Here is a 14,647-nt window from a genome sequence, read left to right as displayed (position 1 = left end):
TTACTTGATTGTCTCAGGTGTTAGAGGAGTGGTAGCTTCATTGCTAAAAAATGCTATTGTGCCTTTTAAAAAAAAATTGCAGAGGCAGTACATGGTATATGCCTTTCTGAATCTTCTGTGATCTGATTATGGTTTCAAGAGCAGAGGACTGGACTTATTCAAGTATAATATGGTTTCTGTGCCCAGCACCTCAGGGAAATTGTTGCAATCTTGTCTCCAACAAACAGTTGGTGTAATGAAGGGGAAAAAAGGATTACTTAGAAAAGGTGTTTTTTCCCCACCTTCCTCAAATGTGTTGCTTCCCCATCTCTGCTTCAGAAACCAGCTGCATTTCAGATAAGGCTTTTGGAGGTAGTGGACAGCTTAGGGATGGTTATAGGAGTGTTTAGATCTTTGGTCTGTGGATTGTTGGGGTTAAAGGAGGTACATTCATATGCATGCTGGCTGTGACTCAAAAATGGTTCTGAGTACACAGGGCTCAGCCAACATCTGCCTGTAGTGTGCCATTTCAAACCAACTGTAACTCCTTTTTTCAATCCAGAGGTACGGCTACACTGCCGCTTTTTTCGATCCTTTTGTCTGCAGAGGCCCTGTCTAGATTGGGCCAAATGTCGGGGGAAAAAACCCTGTTTTGGAAGCCCCCTTATTCCTCATAGAACATGGAATACAGGGGCTTCTGAAAGAGCACATTTGTTCTTGTGGAAAAACAATGGAAGAGCAAATGCATCCCTGGATGCAGAAGGTATCCCAGAAAAACTCTTGTAATCTAGCTGTACCCTATGAGAACAATACTGAGTAAATTATAAACCTATCAAAATAATTTATCCTGTTAAATATTAGATAAGACCTAGGCAATAATGTTTGTGGCAAAACCAACCTTTATATTCACTATGTACCATCAGTTTTATTTTTTCACAGGCTTATGTACAAATGGCTATAGTTTCAAGAATGCTTGGTGTAGATCTTGTAGGTGTTTGTCTCTGTTTGAAGAGTTGGAGCAAATGCAGTTATACCTTAGTGCTTGGCTGTAAACGATGGATCGTGTGGTGTGTCCTGGATGGAAGCTGGAGGCATGTAGGTAGGCATAGTGATCTGTAGGTTTTCGGCATAGGGTGGTGTTTAGGTGACCATCACTTATTTGCACCATAGTATCCAGGAAGTTGATCTCTTGTGTAGACTGGTCCAGGCTGATGTTGATGGTGGGGTGGGAATTGTTGAAATCATGGTGAAATTCTTCCAGAGCCTTCTTTCCATGGGTCCAGATGATGAAGATGTCATCAATGTAGCGTAAGTAGAGGAGGGGCGCTAGGGGACAAGAGCTGAGGAAGCATTGTTCCAGGTTGGCCATAAAAATGTTGGCATATTGTGGGGCCATGCAGGTGCCCATAGCGGTGCCACTGGTTTGGAGGTATAAATTGTCCCCAAATCTGGAATAGTTGAGTGAGAGGATAAAGTCACAGAGCTCAACCACCAGTTGTGCCATGGCATCGTCAGAGATACTGTTCCTGTCAGCTTGTATTCCATCTACGTGTGGGATGTTAGTGTAGAGAGCCTCTACAGCCATGGTGACTGGAATGGTGTTTTCTGGAAGATCACCAATGCATTGTAGTTTTCTCGAGAAGTCAGTGGTGTCTCGGAGATAGCTGGGAATGCTGGTTGCGTAAGGTATGAGAAGAGAGTCCACATATCCAGAAAGTTCTGCAGTGAGAGTGCCAATGCCCTATATGATGGGGCGTCCAGGACTTCCAGGTTTATGGATCTTGGGTAGTAGATAGAATAACCCTGGTTGGGGCTCTAGAGGTTTGTCTGTGTAGATTTGTTCCTGTGCTTGTGTAGGGAGTGTCTTGAGCAGGCGGTGCAGTTTCTTAGTGAATTCCGCAGTGGGATCTGAGGAAAGTAGCCTGTAGAATGTGGTATTGAAGAGTTGTCTGGCAGCCTCCTTTTGGTAGTTTGACCTATTCATGATGACAATAGCACCTCCTTTGTCAGCTTCTTTGATTATGATGTCAGAGTTGTTTCTGAGGCTGTGGATGGCATTGCGTTCCACATGGCTGAAGTTATGGGTCAAGAGATGCTATTTTTCCACAATCTCTGCTTGTGCATGTCAGAGGAAGCATTCTATGTATAGGTCCAGTCTGTCATTTTGACCCTCAGGAGGAGTCCATGCAGAATTTTTCTTCTTGTACTGTTGGAGGGAGCGTATCTGTCCATCAGTGCGCTGTTCAGTGTTGTGTTGAAAGTATTCCTTGAGTCGGAGATGGCGAAAGTAGGCTTCCAGATCACCGCAGAACTGTATCATGTTGATGTTCATGTTGTATCAACATCAGCTGTTGATGTTGATACTGGCAGATATCCGTGGATTTGCAGAGCTCTCTCCATCAGAAGGACTTGTTTGTCAAAAAAATGCTTCCTAAGAGGGCCTAGAATGTTTACAGGCTTCAGGACTACAGATTGACTACTTGCTGCATCTGAAATTCTTAGCTTTTTTGTTCAATTCTATTAAGGTCCACCTCACAGCAATTTCAGTTTACCATCTTTCTGTATAACTGTGCTCAGTCCTCTCTCATCTGACAGCAATAGGGTCCTAATTTTTCAATGGTTATATGATTACATAATTAAACACATTTTAAAATCCCTACTTTGAACCACTTTTAGTATATTCCATGCATCATCTTGCTGTGAAGACAGTCTCCCAACTTTTGATCGCTTTGTCCGGGAGAATGACTGAGCTTCAAACACTTATTACATATCAAAGGTGTAAAGTGGTGCTAAAAGTTCATGCAAAGTTCATCTCCAAGGTGATTCAGAATTCCACCAGAAGTCAATTAATGTGCATGTTTTCTTTTCAAAACTATATTCTTCGTTGGGAGAGAAGTTGCACACTACTAGAGGTTTCCAGAGTTCTACTGTGTTGACAAGACCAAACCATTAGGTTCTCTTGTATGTTTGTGGCTGTAGCTGACCATTCCAAAGGTCAGGCTGTCAAGCATAAAGAACGATGATTTACTCTGCATATCTTGCTGTGTTACAGGTTGGCTTCCATTGAACTTCAAGTCTTAGGCTGGTCCACACTAGAAACTTAGATCTACATAACTACTTTGCTCAAGGGTGTAATTTAAGTCTACGTAAGTCCCTGTATAGAGGGCTTCCTAGATCAATAGATATAGAATTCTTCCATCAGCCTAGCTACTGACTCTCAGTGAAGTGGATTACCAATGCCAGTGGGAGAGTCCTGCCCATCAGTATATGTAGTGTAGAGGCTGAAGGGCTAGAGCTGTGCAGCTGTCGTGTTTTACGTGTAGCCAAGCCCTCATTCTATCATAGTTTCAGGGACCCTTGGCCTGTTTCAGAAACATATCTGAGATCTGCAAGTCAGTGGTGTGGAGTAACCTACTACTGACTTTTGTCAGGCATTTTATATACTGGGCTACATCTACATTGCCCAGTCTTGCACAAGAACATATGCAAATGAGGTGTGGCGATGAATATCGCCACACCTCATTTGCATATTTAATGAGCCGCCACTTTTGTGCAAGAAGGAGTAGTCTACACTGCTCCTTCTTGAACAAGAGCCATTCTGCTGCTTATTTTTAGGCAGAATGGCTCTTGCACAAGAGGGGGGTTTTACGCAAGAAGGGGAAGTATAGACTGCTCTTTCTTGCGTAAAAGCCCCTTGCCCCAAAATGGCGACTCATTAAGTATGCAAATGAGGCACAGCAATATTCATTGCCACGCCTCATTTGCATATGTTCTTTCACAAGACTGGGCTATGTAGACACAGCCAGGATGTAGCTGCCAGAACAAATGCCCAGTTCAGGAAAGCAGAACTATAATCACTCTTCAGCTAGTGTAGTTGATGTTCCTCATCCCATCATTCAGAGGGAGTACTGCTTTTCATTCATCTGTGTAGAATCCCTGCTGATTTAATAAAATCACTTAGTTTAATAAAATCACTTAGGAAAGTTAGATGTCAGCAAGTCACCAGGTCCTGATGAAATGCATCCCAGGATACTCAAGGAGCTGATAGAGGAGGTATCTGAGCCTTTAGCTATGATCTCTGAAAAATCATGGCAGACAGGGGAGATTCCAGAAGACTGGAAAAGGGCAAATATTGTGCCCATCTATAAAAAGGGGAATAAGAACAACCCAGGAAACTACAGACCGGTCAGTTTAACGTCTGTCCCAGGGAAGATACTGGAGCAGGTAATTAAGGAAATCATATGCAAACACTTGGAAGGTAATAAAGTGATAGGGAATAGCCAGCATGGGTTTATGAAGAACAAGTCATGCCAAACTAATCTGATAGCTTTCTTTGATAGGATAACGAGCCTTGTGGATAAGGGAGAAGCGGTGGATGTCATATACCTAGACTTTAGTAAGGCATTTGATACGGTCTCGCATGATATTCTTATTGATAAACTAGGCAAATATAACTTAGATAGGGCCACGATAAGGTGGGTGCATAATTGGCTGGATAACCGTAGTCAGAGAGTTGTTGTTAACGGTTCTAAATCCTGCTGGAAAGGGATAGCAAGTGGAGTTCCTCAAGGGTCTGTTTTGGGACCCGTACTGTTCAATATCTTCATCAATGATGTAGATATTGGGATAGAGAGTACGCTTATTAAGTTTGCAGATGATACCAAACTGGGTGGGGTTGCAACTTCTTTGGAGGATAGGGACATAATTCAAAATGACCTTAGCAAGTTAGAGAAATGGTCAGAGGTAAACAGGATGAGGTTTAATAAAGAGAAATGCAAAGTGCTCCACTTAGGAAGGAACAATCAGTTCCATACATACAAGATGGGAAGCGACTGTCTAGGAAGGAGCATGGCGGAAAGGGATCTAGGGGTCATAGTGGACCACAAGTTGAATATGAGTCAACAGTGTGATGCTGTTGCAAAAAAAGCAAATATGATTCTAGGTTGTATCAACAGGTGTGTTGTAAGCAAAACTCGTGAAGTCATTCTGCCGCTCTACTCTGCGCTAGTTAGGCCTCAGCTGGAGTACTGTGTCCAGTTCTGGGCGCCACATTTCAAGAAAGATGTGGAGAAATTGGAAAGGGTACAGAGAAGAGCGACAAGAATGATTAAAGGTTTAGAGAACATGACCTATGAAGCCAGGCTTCATGAACTGGGCTTGTTTAGTTTGGAAAAAAGAAGATTAAGGGGGGACATGATAGCGGTTTTCAAATATCTAAAAGGGTGTCACAAGGAGGAAGGAGAAAATTTGTTCTTCTTGGTTTCTGAGGACAGGACAAGGAGTAATGGGCTTAAAGTGCAGCAGGGGAGGTTTAGATTGGACATTAGGAAAAAATTCCTAACTGTCAGGGTGGTCAAATATTGGAATAAATTGCCAAGGGAGGTGGTGGAATCTCCCTCTCTGGAGATATTTAAGAACAGGTTAGATAGACATCTGTCAGGGATGTTGTAGACGGAGCGTGGTCCTGCCTTGAGGGCGGGGGGCTGGACTCGATGACCTCTTGAGGTCCCTTCCAGTCCTATTATTCTATGATTCTATGATACATACATGAAACAAGAGTGGCTATTTCCCTACAGTATTGTAGTTCTTTAAGGGTATGTCTACACAGCAAAGTTATTTTGAAATAATGGCCGTTATTTTGAAATAACTTTACTAGTGTCTACACAGCCAAACCGCTATTTCAAAATTAATTCAAAATAGTGGAATGCTTATTTTGAATTTGGTAAACCTCATTCCATGAGAAATAAAGCCAAATTCGAAATAGCTATTTTGAAATAAGTGCTGTGTAGACACTTACATTGAAATAGGGGGCCTCTAGCCTTCCCAGGGTGCCCTGGTGGCCACTCCAGCCTCAACCAAGAGCACTCCTCTCCCTCCCCCAGCCCCGGATCCCTTAAAGAGGTTGACTCTCACCACAGTGCCTGTGCCAGCTGTAAGCCTGCCAGCCCAGAGCCAGCAGTCACTATCCCTGACCCAGTGGCTCCAAAACATCAGCCAGCCCTCCACCGCTCCCCAGGAGCAGTCTTCTAGCTCCCAGGAGCCTTCCAGGGCCTGGAGAAGGCAGGCACCTTCCTAGTCCAGGGTGGAGATCATGGACCTTATTCAGGTTTGGGGGGGGATGCCCCCAATGTCCATGATCTCTGCACTAGACAGAAGAACGCGGCTGACTATGGCAGGATAGCTGCCAGCCTGGCCATCAGGCTTGCATGAAGCAGGTTTGCATGAAAATTAAGTTGGTCCGGCAATACCCCCACCCTGAGCCCCGAGTTTCCTCTCCCCCTTCTTCCAGCTTCCCCCTTCCAGCTCCCTCCTCCCAAGTTTCTCCCTCCCCTCTTCCACCCTCCTTTCCCCAGTCTCACCAGAGTTTCATTCCCCCCTCCCCAGTTTTGTTAAATAGAGAGAGTTTGTGTTCATGAAAATACATGTATTTTATTTGACATCAGGAAGGGGGGTTAGGGAGGGGTAAGTGAAAGGAATGAGGCACAGGCCCCCAGTAGGGCAGACCAGGGAGCATCTTAGTGCTCCTCAGGGTGGAAGCTCTCCTGCAGGGCCTCCTGGATACCGACAGCCCCCATGATGGACCTCCCAGATGGCAGCATGCAGAAAGTGCCGCCAGTCTCACAGCAACGCATCCACAAGAAGCACCAGAGTGCCCAGAGGCAGCTCTGGCTCCATGTTGCAGAATGCTGTGGTGTCCCAAGTGAGGGCAACCAGAGCGCACAGAGACAAAATGCTTTGCTGTCCCTTATCGAGGTAGGCAAGCAAGCAAGGAAACCTGAGAACTGGCAGTCCTGGGGGGTCCCTTTAAGTACAAGCTTCACATAGCCTCAGACAGCAGCCACACAAAGTAACTCCTGACCTGATGACCTTCTGGACCTGGTTCCGGCCGGCCTTAAATGCGATTCAGCGTCCACTCAGTGTGGACACACTATTTCGAAATAGCAAAACGCTATTTTGAAATGCATTTTGTGTGTAGATGCGTTATTTTGAAATAAGCTATTTTAAAATAACTATTTCGAAATAAGATATTTCGAAATAATGCTGTAGTGTAGACATACCCTAAGATGATGACCATGATTTTGGAGTTTTTCTGTGTGTATGTGTTTGGTTTTTTTAATACAAGCCACAAAAACTGTCATAAAAGACAATTTTTGTTTACTACTTGTATCAGTTTAAAACCACTGATATAGAGGTAAAGAACTTCATATTCCAGTTGCTGATCCCCTGAGTTACCCAGTCATGTTAAATTTTGGAATCTGAACAAACTGAATTCCTTATAGTAGATAACTACACTGAATATTATATTATATTATATTATATTATATTATATTATATTATATTATATTATATTATATTATATTATATTATATTATAATATAATATAATATAATATAATATAATATAATATATTATATATTAAAGTTTTTATGTTGCAAGGCATGTGTTTTGAGAGAGAAGAAGGTTTAAATGTTATAGATTAATAGGCTACAATAAGTATTTTTTCTGATGTGGCGCATTAGAGCATTTCAAAATAAACTGTACCTGTCAGAATAAGATCCAATATGTAATGTTAGTAATCAGCTAAGAGGCACTTTGTGAGCCATGGTATTAATCACAATGTCAAATTCAATTGCATGGGCATGTTTCTATCCACTTTTCACTTAGAATTTATTTCTGAGCATGATCAAAGCTTTACTCTTCTTTAGATTCGGCATTAGCTAATTTGGCTTTTGGCAACCTGTATCTTGGTTCCTATTAAACACCATCCATAAATTTGAGATAAGAATTGTGCCAAAACATTTCAGGATTATAAAATGGTGGTAATATTGTTGGCTGCATTATCAAACTGTATTATAGGCTGCTGTGCTGTAAGATTTACTGCTAACATACTGAAAAGCTTCAAGGATGAAAAATATTCACCTACTGTGCTTTGTTCTTGTGTGTTTTAAATTAGCTGTGCACTGAAGCAAAGTGAAGAAAGTAATATGATCTTAAACTATTTCTAAAGTTCTTGTGTGAATTTCATATATTTTAGACTGTTTAAGAGAACTGTTATTTTACAGATGTGCTGTAGTATGGCGTATTTTTGGCAATATAATGAATACATTATATTGCAAAATAGTATTTTTTAGATTTTGAGTATATATACCTGTGAGTAACTTCGTTGCTAGTTTGCAATTGATTATAAACCTGCATACCTGAGATTTGTATTGAGGGTCTTTTTCTTTATAATTCTTGCTTCTCTGGGTGTTTCCAGAATCTTGCTGAATCTCAGATTTCTGTTTTTAGATCCAAAGAGGCCAACCTGAGTAGGTGAAGGGATAAAGAGCAAGCACAGTCGGGATGGGCAATAATTTTCGTGGGGGGGGGGGGCACTTCACAAATTTTGGTACATGGTGGCAGGCTGGCTCTGGCTCCCTGGGAAGGGCTGGAGCCTTGGGCGGAAGGGATGGGGCTACAGAGACAGAGAAAGAGAGCATGTGAGTGTGACAGAGAGACCCTTTTGTGTGTGAGAGACTATGTCTTTGTGACATAGATTGAGTGTGTGTGATACAGAGACATGAGAGTGTGTGCATCAGTGTGCTTGACAGTGACTGCATGTGTGGCACAGAGAGTGGTACAGACTGAATGTGTGAGACAGTGACACTGTGTGTGTGTGTGTGTGTGTGTGTGTGTGTACTGGCTGCTGCTGAGTAAGCATGTAGCTTCTTTCAGAAACTGTTTCTTTAAGGGAAATCTGTCATGGTCTGTATCTCCCCTATGCCCCCACTCTGCACTCCTCAGGCTTCAGATTGGAGCAGCTCTGCTGACTGTGTCTCCCCTTCTATGACCCCTGCTCTGCAGAGATGGTGTACAGGGGGCTGGGGAACACTTTGATTTCAGCACTCCCTTCTCTCCTCCATCCCTGCTCAGCGCAGCTTGCAGGGGAATCCTGGAAGCAGCTTGGCTACAGGATGGAGCAAGGTGGGGGTAGGGGCAGCTGAACACACTGCTGGCTGTAAGTATGCACCTCTGCTAATCAGCTTGACGGGCTAGATCTGGTCAGTGGGCCTGAGTTTGCCCACTCCTGAAGTACACTAACAATTTTTTATCTGGCATGTTGGGTGAATGGGGGTGCCAGTTAATCAGATATTCTAATTAACAGAATTATACTTACCCATGGAATATTGATTTTCAGAGAATTACAGTGGGGGAGGTCTAGGTTGGATATTAGGAAAAACTATTTCACTAGGAGGGTGGTGAAGCACTGGAATGGGTTATCTAGGGAGGTGGTGGAATCTCCATTCCTAGAGGTTTTTAAGTCTCGTCTTGACAAAGCCCTGGCTGGATTGATTTAGTTGGGATTGGTATTGCCTTGGGCAGGGGGCTGGACTTGATGACTTCCTGAGGTCTCTTCCAGATCTATGATTCTATGAATTAGAATTCAGTTAAATGAATAAAATATAAAATAGTGCCCAGGTACTCACCAATCCAGTAGCAGTACTAACCACTGCAGAGTGGTTGGATTCATGAATTACTTTTCTGTATATAAGGAAAGTTTTCTATGCAGTAGGTTGTCTTATGATGCTGCATATTACTCTGGGCAGCGCATGGCATACACCAGGCCTGGGCTAAATATAGCCTGTGGGCTGGATCCAAACCACCAAATCTAGCCTGCAGATGATGCGGGGAGCCCCAGGCAGGTTCCCTGCTTGTCATGTCCCACCTACATGCTGCTCAGAAAAGTGGCTCCTGGGCCATTTCTCTTTAAAAACTGTGAGCCTGGAGGGGAGGCGGGGGAAGGCTTCAGGTACTGCCCACACCCTCTATCACAATCCCATTGGCTGGTTTCTGGCCAGAAACCGGCCAGTGGGAGCTGCCTATTTGAATAACAGACAGCTCACAAAGCACTGCATCCCACTTCCCTCTGGCTCATAATTATTCACACATGCACATGGATCTGCACCGTGTGTGGGGGGTGGGGCAGACTCCCTGTCTGCCCGAGAAATGTGCTTGGCTGCTGACTGGGAATTACTCAGAGCCTGCTTCTGGCACCCCAGCCCCTCTCTTCCCCAACCCTCTGCCACCCACTCCTGCCCCCCTACTTCACATACTGAAACCCTCTGTCCCCCTCCTACATCCATATATGCAAGAGCTCTCAGTGGGCAGAAATGTGTAGCCTCTTATTTGTCAGCCACTTCTCTTAATTAAAATTACTTTAACTCATCTAATGAGTAGTTGGCCAGTCCAGTGCCCCAGGTCACAACCCCTTCCTTCATCCAAACTCCCTCCCAGACTCCAGTTTCCCTCCTGCACCTCAGTCCCTTACCCCAAGCTCCCTTGTACACCCAACTTCCATCCCAGACCCTGCACTTCCTCCATTAATATCATGGAAGGGTGCAGCCCACGACCACTTTCCTTGGCATGCCCCCCATCAAAAATTATTGCCCACCCTGATAAACAACCAAATCACTAAATACACTTTACGCTAAAACTACACTAAACATAATTTAATCTTTTTTTGATGATTCTTGCAGTGCCTCAGGGTCATAATTATCAATATCAATTATCATTGTAGATATAGAAGGTATTAGAGAGTGGGCTGGATCTGTAATGTCCCTGGAAGCTGCTTTTTTGAATAAATCCCTGATTTCAGCTTTCTTACTTGTCTTCTGCCTCTCTTGCGTAAAAGTTGAGTGCAGAATATGCAATTCCATAACATGCTGGGCAGTATACTATCAGTTTCTAGATTGAAGATTTATATTGGGAGATATCAGAAATGCCAGTTAATAGAGCTTTACAGTTGCTAAAGTGTCAGATAACACAGTTTTTACTGTACTTTCTTTGTGTAATAAATAGCTATTTATAATAATGGAATTCACCTTCTAGTTAACTGCCATTTTGTATTTTGTTTTATTAATGTTTCTTTCCAAAGTGAATCAGAGTTGTTGTCCCTGCTTTGGATATTCTTGGTACCAAGATGAATACATTGTGAATCAGGAGATTCAGTTGTTTCAACTATGACTGGGATTCTTTGAGCATATATATAGTGTTCTGTACTTCTGCACCATATATGATTTTAACTTTCATACCTTAATAAAGTTATCAAATTACTATTGTACCATTGCTGTGGAAAACACAAATTTGTGAATGTTTTGACTTTTGTGTTTAAATTTAATCATGGTGTTTCATAAAGGTGGTCTGTTGCATTTAATTTTTTAAATGAAAGCACAAAGTTGAAGGATTTTGTTCCCTACAACATTGAAGTTTGAATTTAGCATGTTATTGTGGAAATAGCATATTAAAATGAACTTTGTGAGGGGGAATTAAGGTGAGGAATGATTGAGTGGCAGGGTGCTCAGCAAGCCCAGGGCAGTTAAGGGCATAATTTCAAAAAAAGCTTAACACTGTGTTCCTGTGTGTGGTGGTGATGCATGTGTGAATCTCGAGCATTGCAGACTGATACAGCATTTAAAAGTGGTAAAATACATTCTTTGCAGTACGTGATTTTTCTAATACTTGCAATTTCACTATTATTAAAACTTTTACAAATATGTCACTTACTAATAGTTTTTAAAGCCACTTTTCAGTTATTAGAGCAATAAACAAAGTGACGGGGAAAATACCCAGGCTGGTTAAAACAAAACAAACAAGCAACCTTCAGCCTCCGAAACCCATCTCCTTCACCATCACCATCCGTTTGTTGGTCTTGTTGCATATTTCAGCTCAAAATGCATCTAAGGAATTCCATGAAAATCTTGAAAAAATTATCTTGCTGCTGAAAATAAGCATGATAAACTCATGCAAAGAGGAGATTATTATTCTGAACTACTTGGCACTGGTGAAGCTTCAGCTGGAAAACTGTTTCCCATTCTGGGCACCATACTTTAAGAAAGATGTGGTTAGAGTTCAGAGGAGAACAACAAAATGAAAAAAGGTTTAGAAAACATTATTTGTGAGGAATGGTTAAAAATAAGGCAAGTTTAGTTCTGAGAGAGAAAACTGAAGGGAGAACTGGTAACAGCCTTCAATTATGTTGACTGTTATAAAAAGGATGGTGATCAAATATTCTCCATGTCTCTCTGAAGGCAAGAAATGAAGTAATGGCTTTAAATCTGCATGAAGTAAGATTTATGTTTCTAACTATACAAATAGCTAAGAACTTGAACAAGTTACCAACAGAGGTTGTGGCATCCTTTGCATTGGAGATTTTTAAACATAGGTTCATAAACATCAAACATGATTGTTTAAGTATACTTAGGCCTGCCTCAATGTGAGATAGACTAGCTATCCTCTCGCAGTCCCTTCTAGTCCTTCATATTTATGATTCTGTTAAAAAAATCACACTATTATATAGGTCCTGGAAAAATAGGGTCTTACCAAATTTATGATGCACCAAAGGAAATCAGTGGTAAAATACCCATGGACTTCCATGATGAAAGATCAGGCCAGATATGGGATAATTTCTCAACTATAGCTCCAGGAGAAAATCACAGATCACAGCTCCTCACACAAATATTTTAAAAGATTAAAAAAATCCATATTATTACTCCAATTCATGACTGACTGAACATGTCATACAATAACATTTATTTAAACATTTTTCAATTGATTAAAAAACACAAATATTTTAAAGATTTAGATTATGGGTTGTTTTTTGAAGATTCCATCCCAGTAACTATATGCATTATGTAACATAAGATAAAGCAATAATCTTTTCACAGCTGTATTGGTCAGATTATCTGTGCTTTAGACTATACTGACATGCAGTTGATGGAATGCATTTTCACTTAAACATAAATCTGTTAACACTTTATGTAAACTAAATGTTTCCAAATGTTTTCTAAATTTAGTATTAAGTTGCGGAAAAAGTGTTTTCCTGTTTTGGTTTGTTTTTAATAGTCACTTTTAGAGCTTTTTTGATAATAGATACTGGATGCAAAAGTACTTTCTTATGTACAGACAGAAGATCCTCTCTTTTATGAGGCTGATTTTGATGTTTGTTTTTCATTTTAAACATAACTTCTGTTTTTACAGTAACTTTCTAGAAATGTAAACCAGGAACATAAACTAGTTCTTCCCCAAAATATTTTTATCTCATCACTCTTGCACACTGGTTTGTTAACGATGTGGTTACTCAAGTGTTGGGCTGGAACTGATTTAATTGGACTAGTCATAGCCATTTTAAGAACATTTATTACTTGTAAAAATTACCACAGATTGACAGCTTTGGAGACTGAGTCCCAGTCTCTGCTTCAAAATGCTTTGTCATTCTAATTATATCAGTGCCAGCAAATCCTCCTAATGTAGATCACAACTTATATCGGCAACAAAAGTGCTTTTGCTGATATAGTTTACACGTAGGGACATAGGACTAGAAGGAGCCATTTGGTCCAGTCCTTTGTGGCGGGCAACTCTGTCATATAACCTCATTAGCTATTCATAAACCTCTTAAGATCCCTCTTTAAGCAAGTTATTTTGCTCCTCACTAATTCTACTTGAAGGTATTGACAGAACCTCACTCCTCTGATTATTAGAGACCTTTAATTTCCAGCCAGAAGTTAATCATGGACAGAATATATCCATTTGTTCTTGTGACAACATTGCCCTTCAGTTTAAATAGCTTTTCTCCCTCCCTGATATATTTAAATTTATCCCAGATCCCCACTCAAAACTATCATTAATGGCAAAGAGCACTTTTATGGCAGTTATCTGCATTTATTTTAGAGCTTTTGCTGGTACAGAAATGTAATTTAAAAAAAATGAACATAAACCTCATTACTATATTGGCAAAGGTTTTTAGTATAGATCTGGCCTATCATCTCATGTATAATATTGGATTGGGCAGTGAAAATATCATTCTGTTTTTTCTGTGAACTGGTAGAAAAATGATAGATTGTTTAAAACAAGATGAATATTGAAGCTTTTGGTATTAGCCCAAATTATTTCTTTAAGATGAAGAATGCAGATGTGCAGGAAAATTCCATTTTTTTAGAATAGGGATTTGTGGGAATTATTTAGATCTCCAGTTACTCCCTTCTGTAAGCCTATTGGTGATTATTGAATCCTTGCTCATTTTCTTTGTCTCACAACCATATCTTGTGCATAGTACCTGCAGCAGTGTTGGAATATTGTAAAATAGGCGCTGGAACCTATTGATAAGGAAAAAATTCATCCTGTGAGTTTTACATGTAATTAAAAATGTTTGAGAAATAGAGATGGTTGCTGAGAAGGAAGTTCTATCTGCCTCCGTAACACCAATATTCATTTCTTCACTATGGAAGAGTAATTTTATTAAAATTGGAAGGTAATTCACCATGACTTTGCTTTTGCCATTTGGTTTTGTGATTGTGTGAATTGTGTGGTTTCTTGTTATCCATCTAACTATTCAACCTCTTCCTAGGATAGAATCCTATTCTACAAGGTCTGTTGCTACCTCAGTGACTTTTCTCAAGAAATGTTCCCATTACTTTTGGCTTCTGCCCCTGAAGTGGGGTTTTGGTTTTGGCCCTAAGCCTCAGCAAGTTTAATGCCAGCCTTATTGTTACCATTAAAACAGAGGTGTGACCCACCTTGGGGTCCCAACTCAGAGTTTGAGATCTACTGATCTGAAGGATTAGACTTGAAGGATCTCCAACACCCCTTTCTCCTGTTGAGGGTACTACTGCTCAGTAGTTACCTGAAGTGG

At 41.1% G+C, this 14,647-nt stretch overlaps 1 protein-coding gene and 1 pseudogene across 4 annotated transcripts in view; one reads left to right on the top strand and one right to left on the bottom strand.

The window, feature by feature from the left end:
* ANO10 (anoctamin 10) overlaps positions 1-14,647 on the top strand; it is a 206,028-nt gene that overhangs the window by 102,233 nt on the left and 89,148 nt on the right. The gene's annotated exons all lie outside the window — the stretch shown is intronic.
* On the bottom strand, positions 935-1,963 carry LOC149525408 (uncharacterized; annotated as a pseudogene).

Source organism: Pelodiscus sinensis, chromosome 2 (assembly GCF_052426305.1).
Source record: "Pelodiscus sinensis isolate ZL-2025 chromosome 2, ASM5242630v1, whole genome shotgun sequence".
NCBI classification, from domain to species: domain Eukaryota; kingdom Metazoa; phylum Chordata; order Testudines; family Trionychidae; genus Pelodiscus; species Pelodiscus sinensis.
Note: the sequence above shows the minus strand (reverse complement) of the source record. Positions and strands in the feature narration are given on the sequence as shown.